The 9300-nt window shown below is 43.6% G+C and overlaps 1 non-coding gene across 1 annotated transcript; it reads right to left on the reverse strand.

The window, feature by feature from the left end:
- Positions 1-5684: 5684 nt before the first annotated feature.
- On the reverse strand, positions 5685-5757 carry Trnat-ugu. The gene has a single exon. It is a non-coding gene; the product is annotated as a tRNA-Thr (tRNA).
- Between the last annotated feature and the right edge of the window lie 3543 nt (positions 5758-9300).

The raw sequence follows: 9300 nt of genomic DNA on the forward strand, positions 1-9300 counted from the left end.
ACATTTTATATTTGAAATTAGGTGTGTGTGTGTGTGTGTGTGGTGAATATAACCAAATTTAAACAGCAGCTGAAATTCACTGTAAGATGTACACAGTAATGGTAGAATACTTGTTTTATTGAACATAATAAGACTGTGGCTTCGAAGTTTCGCCGACAGCAGCAGTTATATAATCTATGAGCACGCATGCGCATAAATTGATATGATAGCTGCTCTCAAATGTCGTTATTGTTCTCGTTGTTGTCGTGATGTCACTTCTAACGAAGCAAACATGTAATCAACGGTGTTCCAGCCATGGCCCTCATGCCTTTTTATTTCTAAATAAAATTTGCCCCACACTTCATTATCCTATTTCTTTACTAACCACAAGGGGCTAAACACAGAGGGGACAGACAAACGGATTCAGTCGATTACATCGACCCCAGTGCGTAGCGGGTAGTTAATTTATCGACCCCGAAAGGATAAAAGGCAAAGTCGACCTCGGTGGAATTTGAACTCAGAACGTAACGGCAGACGAAATACCTATTTCTTTACTACCCACAAGGGGCTAAGCATAGAGAGGACAAACAAGGACAGACAAACGGATTAAGTCGATTACATCGACCCCAGTGCGTAACTGGTAGTTAATTAATCGACCCCGAAAGGATGAAAGGCAAAGTCGACCTCGGCGGAATTTGAACTCAGAACGTAACGGCAGACGAAATACCGCTAAGCATTTCGCCCGGCGTGCTTAACGTTTCTCATTATCCAAAGCCTCCGTTTTTTTCTCTTCTCTTTTCAAGACAGTAAAATATACTTTTGAAGGAGATTTGGCTATTATTTCTAGCTGATTCAGCGACCATATAGAGGCTTTCTTGTTGACTCTTCTCTTTCCTCCCCCGGTTTAATTGTTTTTGGTTACTATAGCAACATAGTCAGCTGTCGATGTCGCGTTTTGTCGCATGAGATGACTGGCTGCGTTGGCTGCAGCTGCGACTTGCACTTGCCGCTGCAACCGAAGCTGCTGCCTGGCAGTCGGGTATCAAGTTGACAGTCGGGTATCAGTCAGGTTTCGGGGTGTGAAGACGCGTGACTAAGTGGTTAGGGTACTCGGCTCGCGATCGTGGGGTTGTGAGTTCGATTCCCGGCAGCGCGTTGAGTCACTGAACAAGACACTTTTAGTTCACGTTGCTCCAGTCCACTCGTCTAACAAAAACGAATTATACCAGTAATTGAAGCGGGGTCAGCCTTGTTACATTGAGTCTCCTCCCTGAGGTTCTGTGTCTGTGGCGCACTCAATCACTTGCACGTTGCTCCAGTCGACTCGTCTAACAAAAACGAATTATACCAGTAATTGAAGCGGGGTCAGCCTTGTCACATTGAGTCTCCTCCCTGAGGTTCTGTGTCTGTGGCGTACTCAACCACTTGCACGTTAATTTCACGAGCAAGCTGTTCCGTTAATTGGATCAACGGGTACCCTCATCGTCGCAACCGACGGAGAACCAGTTAGGTATTAGGTTGATTAACATCATCGTGTTCACAGGTCTCCCACTCTCATCGTTTTTGTCTCTCTCCCTATTCCTCACACAGAGAGAAAAATAGAAGCGGAGGGAGAGAGAGAGACAGAGAACTTACATCAGAATTAAACCAAAGAAAGAGTTTCCAAAGGACGTGCTAGAAACAACAGCTAAATCATAATCAAGATCTTATCATTTTCTTATCTTTAACTATCTCACTTGTCTCGTAAAAGAGGTGTAATAGTAAAACTTCACCGGCAAAGGGCGCGGAATTAGGGACAGGAGAGTAAAAATGTAAAAAACACTAATTAAATTTTAGGGTCAAAATAATTCTTTCATTGAAGGAAACATACATCCAATTCCTTGACTTTTTCTTTTACCAATTTTTAACAAAATTCAGTTATGAGGCGCAGGAGTTTCTGTATGGTAAGTAGCTTGCTTACGAACCACATGGTTCCGGGTTCAGTCCCACTACGTGGCACCTTGGGCAAGTGTCTTCTACTATAGCCTTAGGCCGACCAAAGCCTTGTGAGTGGATTTGGTAGATGGAAACTGAAAGAAGCTCGTCGTATATATATGTATATACGCCATAGCGTCGACTGTGGGCCGGTAGCTGTGTACAGTCGCCTCAATGTCGCCTCCACTAAATTTATTCAGTCCAGTTATCTGTATAGTGGTCATTTGCAAACTCCAGAGGTGACACGTTCATTTCTCCTTGTCGACTGTGGGCTGGTAGCTGTGGACGGTCGACCCAAAGTCGCCCAGAGCGAGCTCTGGCTGGTATAATGCTATAGCAGAAGACACATGCCAAGTTACCACACAGTGGGACTGAACTGAGGACCAAGTGTTTTGGAACCAAGTTTGGCAAGTAAGGCATGTGTAAAATTTGAATGAAATTGGTTGTGTAGTTCTCAAGTTTTAGGGAAACACACAGACAGACAGACACACACACATTCTCAGTTTTATATATATATAGATGCTTGTGTGTGTATATGTTTGTGCGTCAGTGTTCGTCCCACCAACACCGCTTGACAACCTATGCTGGTGTGTTTACGTCCCCGTAATTTAGCGGTTCGGCAAAAGAGACCGATAGAAAAAGTACTAGACTTACAAAGAATAAGTCCTGGTGTCGATTTGCTCGACTAAAAGGCGGTGCTCCAGGATGGCCGCTGTCAAATGACTGAAACAAATAAAAGAGTAAAAGAGTGTGATTTCGTTTCGGTAAAAGCCATTCCGTGTTTTATGTTTACACAAAAAAAGGTGTGTAACGACACAGCCATATCTTTTATCTTTTCTCTCTTTTACTTGTTTCAGTCATTAGACTGCGGCCACGCTGGAGCACCGCCTTGAAAGATGTTTAGTCGAATGAATCGACGTCAATACTTTTTTTTTAAAGCCTGCTGCTTACTCTATCGGTGACTTTTGCCGAACCGCTAAGTTACAAAGACGTAAGCACACCAACACCAGTTGCAAAGTGGTGTTGATGGACACACACACACACACATACACGCATACACACATATACACGCACACACACACATACACATGCACACACACACACACACACACACACACACTCACACACATACACACACACACACTCACACATACACATGCACACACACACACACTCGCACACATTCACACATACACACACACACTCACACACATACGCACGCACACACACACACACACACTCACACACGCATACACACATACACTCGCTCACACACATACACACACACAGGCACACACACACACGCACACACACACATACACACACACACACGCACGCACACACACGCTCACACAGACATACGCACACGCGCACATTTATAAATATTTAGCAGAAACAACAGAGTGACTCAAGGGCCGAGTGTTTCGTGTGTTGGCAAATGCCACTCACAAGGCTTTGGTCACCTCGAGGCTATAGTAGAAGATACTGGGTCAGAGTGCCACGCAGTGGGACTGAACCCGAAACCGCATGGTTGGGAAGCAAGCTTCTTACCACACAGCCACGCCTGCGTCATTATATGTGTCTTAGTTTTAGAAAAGAAAAAGATTGTAGAAAGACAATTGAGGGAGATTTGGTGGCTATTTCTAGCAGACCGAGTATAATGGCTGTGTATTCCACAGACACGTGTTGCTTTTACTTAATTTCTACGCAGAATCGGTGTGTCACGTGACAAGGCTATACTTTTGAATCACCAGTACAGACAATTCGACGGGATTCAATACAGTTTCCATATGTTCAGTTTCGTTTACAAGGCTTGGGTCGGCCCGATTTATACAGCTTTGTGTGTAAAGGCGCGTGGCTTAGTGGTTAGGGCATTCGGCTCCCGATCGAGAGTTCGATTCTCAGCGGTGCGCTTTGTCCCTGGGCAAGCAATAACCCAGAAACCATTGGTGCACAGATATTGCTTTGAGCTGAGTGGGGACACTAGCTCCCTTGTTTGAAAATATAAGGAGGCAGATAATGCGTCGATAGTCAGCTGGAGATGATGTTTTCCTGGGGTTAAATAACAGTAACACTGGTTCTAATCAGGACTGCCACTTCATCTTGGCAAATAAAGTTTTTATTTGTTTTACTTTACTTCAGTTCACTCTCTTACACTTTTACTCTTTTACTTGTTTCAGTCATTTGACTGCGGCCATGCTGGAGCACCGCCTTTAGTCGAGCAAATCGACCCCGGGACTTATTCTTTGTAAGCCCAGTACTTATTCTATCGGTCTCTTTTGCCGAACCGCTAAGTGACGGCGACGTAAACACACCAGCATCGGTTGTCAAGCAATGCTAGGGGGACAAACACAGACACACAAACACATACACACACACACACACACACACACACACACACCACACCCCACACACATATATATATATATATATATAAATATATACGACAGGCTTCTTTCAGTTTCCGTCTACCAAATCCACTCACAAGGCTTTGGTCGGCCCGAGGCTATAGCAGAAGACACTTGCCCAAGATGCCACGCAGTGGGACTGAACCCGGAACCATGTGGTTGGTAAGCAAGCTACTTACCACACAGCCACTCCTGCGTATATTGACAAAAAAGAATGAGTTGTACCAGTAATTCAAACGGCTAGTCTTGATACATTCTGTGTCACACTGAATCTCCCTTAGAACTACTCTAAGTGTTTGTGGAGTACTCAGCCACTTGCATGTTAATTTCAAGAGCAGGCTGTTCGGTTGATCGAATCACCTGGAATACTCATCATCGTAACCGACGGAGAACCAGTCATAGTTATATGTGTGTATATATATGAATGGAGGCGCAATGGCCCAGTGGTTAGGGCAGCGGACTCGCGGTCGTAGAATCGTGGTTTCGATTCCCAGACCGGGCGCTGTGAGTGTTTATTGAGCGAAAACACCTAAAAGCTCCACGAGGCTCCGGCAGGGGGTGGTGATCCCTGTTGTACTCTTTCACCACTCTTTCTCCCACTCTTTCGTCTGTTGGCCTGCTCGCTTAGCCAGCGGGGTGGCGTCATTCGAAGGCTAAAACAATGCGAAGCGCATTGTGACCAGCGATGTGTAACTACATCTGATGGACTGGTCGGTCACGCGATCACGTGATATATACGAATAGTTATGTACGCGCACGCGCGTGTGTGTGATGGACAGAAGATTGCTGTGTACGAGTGAGCATGCGTCATGTAATAGGCGTCCATCGTCTACGCAAAGACATTTGCCCAAAATGCTATGCATTGGAATCGCACTCGGGACTCCGTTTCGAAGCGACCTTCTTAAGACTTCTGCCAGTCGAATTCCTTAGAATACAGTAGAACCTCGCAGTACGAGTGCTCCCCTTGTACGAGTAATTTGCTGTACGAGCCGAGACTCGTGCTAATTTTTGTCCTGAAATACGAGCGGAGATCCGCAGTATTTGCACACAAGGCGGTGTCTCAGCATCTTAAAGAAAATTCAGTTAATAAAACCAGTTTACATATTTCTTTTGCATTCTCCTTTTTTTTATAATTGTCATTTTACTTGTAATTATACCCTTTCTGTTTTAAAAACCATAAAAAGATATTTTTTGAGTGTTTTTTAGGGACTGGAACGGATTAAATATATTTTAGTTAATTTCAATCCTTAAAATCCTTAAAAATATTTTAGCCCGAAGGCCGCGGCCATGCTGGGGCACCACCGCTGAAAAATGTGGAACAGAAGCCCCCAGTGAGGATCGAACTCACGACCCCTGGTTTACAAGACCAGTGCTCTAGCCACTGAGCTATGGAGGCAACTGAAAAAAATTGATTCGTAAAACAAGTAAATCGTAAGACGAGCTCGGTCATGGAACGAATTAAACTCGTACATCCAACGTATCGCTGCATTTTTGGAATTTTTTTCATGTTATCTTAAAAACTTAACAGAAGATTGCGTTTGTCTGGGTGGCAGACATTAGGTTATATTCTAAATGATAATATTTATTCGTTCGTGTTTCTGTTTGGCGAGAAGCCAGACTGGAAACTAAGATTTAAATCATCATTTCCAGTTCTTCTTCGTCTGGTGAGCAGCACTCGATTAAAATAGTCTTGCACTGATGCCCATTAAGTGATAAGCCGTCTTTGATTTTCTGGAAGACTGCACTTTCCTTTCTTTGGGATTGTTACAGTTATAGACTTTTACCATTCTTCTGCTGGATCATCTCTAACGATTATTGAATTGATAATTGGTAAAAGAAGCTCAGCACAAGAGAACGGAGAATTTTGCCTGGTCCACTAGCTTTTCCACCAAACAATATTACTTATCTCTCTCTAAGAGGCAAGCTGGCAGAAACGTTAGCACGCCGGGCGAAATACGTAGCCGTATTTCGTCTGCCTTTACGTTCTGAGTTCAAATTCCGCCGAGGTCGACTTTGCCTTTCATCCATTCGGGGTCGATAAATTAAGTACCAGCTACGCACTGGGGTCGATGTAATCGACTAAATACCTTTATCTGTACTTGTTTGTCCCCTCTATGTTTAGCCCTTTGTGGGTAATAAAGAAATAGGTATTTCGTCTGCCGCTACGTTCTGATTTCAAATTCTGCCGAGGTCGACTTTGTCTTTCATCCTTTCGGGGTCGATTAAATAAGGACCAGAAACGCATTGGGGTCGATACAATCGACTTAATCCGTTTGTCTGTTCTTATTTGTCCTCTCTGTGTTTAGCCCCTTGTGGGAAGTAAAGAAATAGGTATCATTTATCTCTCTAAGAGGCAAGCTGGCAGAATCGTTAGTACGCAGGCGAAATGCTTAGCAGCACTTCGTCCGTCCTTACGTTCTGGGTTCAAATTCCGCCGAAATTGACTTATCTTTCATCTTTTCGGGGTCGACAAAGTAGGTATCACTTGATTAATGAGGTTGATTTAATCGATTTAGCCCCTGCCCCTAAACTCCCTTTGTCGTGTCAAATTTTGAAGCCGTTATCACTTATATCTCTCTTCACCTCTTTTCCATTAATTGATTCTGTGGATATTGCAAGTTATCTATCCATTTGATCGATCGCTAATCGGTTCCAAGTTGGTGGCAGTTGTTAGAACGTTCAATAACTTCTTAAATCAAAGCCAAATGCTTGTTATACATTCTTGCAATCAACTACAAAAATCAAGGATTCCTTTGTTTTTCCTGCGAGTGATCTTTTCAATATTTTTCCAAATCGACCATTCTTTCAGCTCAATGATTTCTCTGTTTAATTCTTCGGCTATTTTACATTTCATACTTTTGCTTGTTTCAATCATAAGACTGCGGCCATGCTGGGGCACCTCCTTGAAGAAATTTTAGTCGAATGAATCGATTCCAGTACTTTTTTTGTTAAAGAAAAAGCCTGGTACTAAGTCTATCGATCTGTTTCGCCAGAGGCGCAGGATTGGCTGTGTGGTAAGTAGCTTGCTTACCAGCCACATGGTTCCGGGTTCATTCCCACTGCGTGGTACATTGGGCAAATGTCTTCTACTATAGCCTTGGGCCGACCAAAGCCTTGTGAGTGGATTTGGTTGACGGAAACTGAAAGAAGCCCGTCGTATATATGTATATATATGTGTGTGTGTGTTTCCCCCTAACATCGCTTGACAACCGATGCTGGTGTGTTTACGTCCCCGTAAATTAGCGGTTCGGTAAAAGAGACCGATAGAATAAGTACTAGGCTTCCAAAGAATAAGTCCTGGGTCGATTTGTTCGACTAAATGCTGTGCTCCAGCATGGCCACAGTCAAAGTAAGAGACTGCTAAGTCTCTTACTTGTTTCAGACGTAAACACACCCACACTGATTATCAAACGGGGACAAACACACACCACACACACACACACACACACACACATGTATGGTTATATATATATATATATATACGATGAGCTTCTTTCAGTTTCCGTCAACCAAATCCACTCACAAGGCTTTGAATAGTCCGAAGTTATGGTAGAAGACACTTGCCCAAGGTGCCATGCACTGTAACTGAACCCGGAACCAAGTGGGAGGGAAGAAAACAGCTAACCACTTAGTCACACCTGGTTCGTAACTCATACTCTAACACTTTGACCTACAGAGGACATTGTTCTCAATTGTTTTAAAAGTCTTCTGCCTTGAATTTCTCCAGTATTGCTCTCTCTCTCTCTCTCTCTCCCTCTCTCTCATTCCTCTCTCTCCCTCTCTCTTATTCCTCTCTCTCTCCCTCTCTCTTATTCCTCTCTCTCCCTCTCTCTTATTCCTCTCTCTCCCCTCTCCCACTCTTTCTCTCTCTCCCCTCTCCCACTCTTTCTCTCTCTCCCCTCTCCCACTCTTTCTCTCTCTCCCCTCTCCCACTCTTTCTCTCTCTCCCCTCTCCCACTCATTCTCTCTCTCATTCTTCCTCTCTCTCTCATTCTTCCTCTCTCTCTCATTCTTCCTCTCTCTCTCTCATTCTTCTCTCTCTCTCATTCTTCCTCTCTCTCTCTCTCATTCTTCCTCTCTCTCTCTCTCATTCTTCCTCTCTCTCTCTCTCATTCTTCCTCTCTCTCTCTCTCTCTCTCATTCTTCTCTCTCTCTCTCATTCTTCCTCCCTCTCTCTCATTCTTCCTCTCTCCTTAAGCGCTGATTTTTCTTTGGGCGTTGTTGTAGAAATATTTTATTTGCGCCGTGCTGTATCGATTCCCTAACAAGTTTCAGATTCAGACTGAACGGCGAGTGTTTTGTCTTAAAATCATTTCGCCAACTAAGCGACATCTGGTCGCGTTGTTTTGTAATACAACTTAACAAACTTGCTTTAAACAACAATGACTGTCTTCTGTTATTTTAACTACCGTAGCCTTCAAATAACGTTCCAGTCGTCATCATTGTACATACATTCTGATCAGATACACTTTAGTCACCGGAGATTATTTTTGTAGTTTCAAACTATTTTCGGTGTTGATCTGGAAAGACATAATAAATCCTAGCCGAGTTTTTTTGTTTTTTTCCGGGTGGATCATAAAAGGTGACAAGTTGGCCTAGTTTTGGACGAAAAACGCCTGTTTAATGCAACGGTTCTCACCCCGACAGCCCTTTCGCCATCGACAAACATTTACAGCATTTTGCGAACGACCCTTCACGATTTTTTGCAAATGAATTAATAATAAATAAGAAGAGTGGTTACAAATTTTGCCACAAAGGCAGCCATTTTACGGAAGGGGTGAGTCGATTATATCGACCCCAGTGCGTAACTGGTACTTAATTAATCGACCCCGAAAGGATAAAAGGCAAAGTCGACCTCGGCGGAATTTAAAACTCAGAACGTAAAGACAGACGAAATACCTATTTCTTTACTACCCACAAGGGGCTAAACACAGAGAGG

The sequence above is a fragment of the Octopus sinensis genome, unplaced genomic scaffold, assembly GCF_006345805.1.
Source record: "Octopus sinensis unplaced genomic scaffold, ASM634580v1 Contig16951, whole genome shotgun sequence".
In the NCBI taxonomy this organism is placed as follows: Eukaryota; Metazoa; Mollusca; class Cephalopoda; order Octopoda; family Octopodidae; genus Octopus; species Octopus sinensis.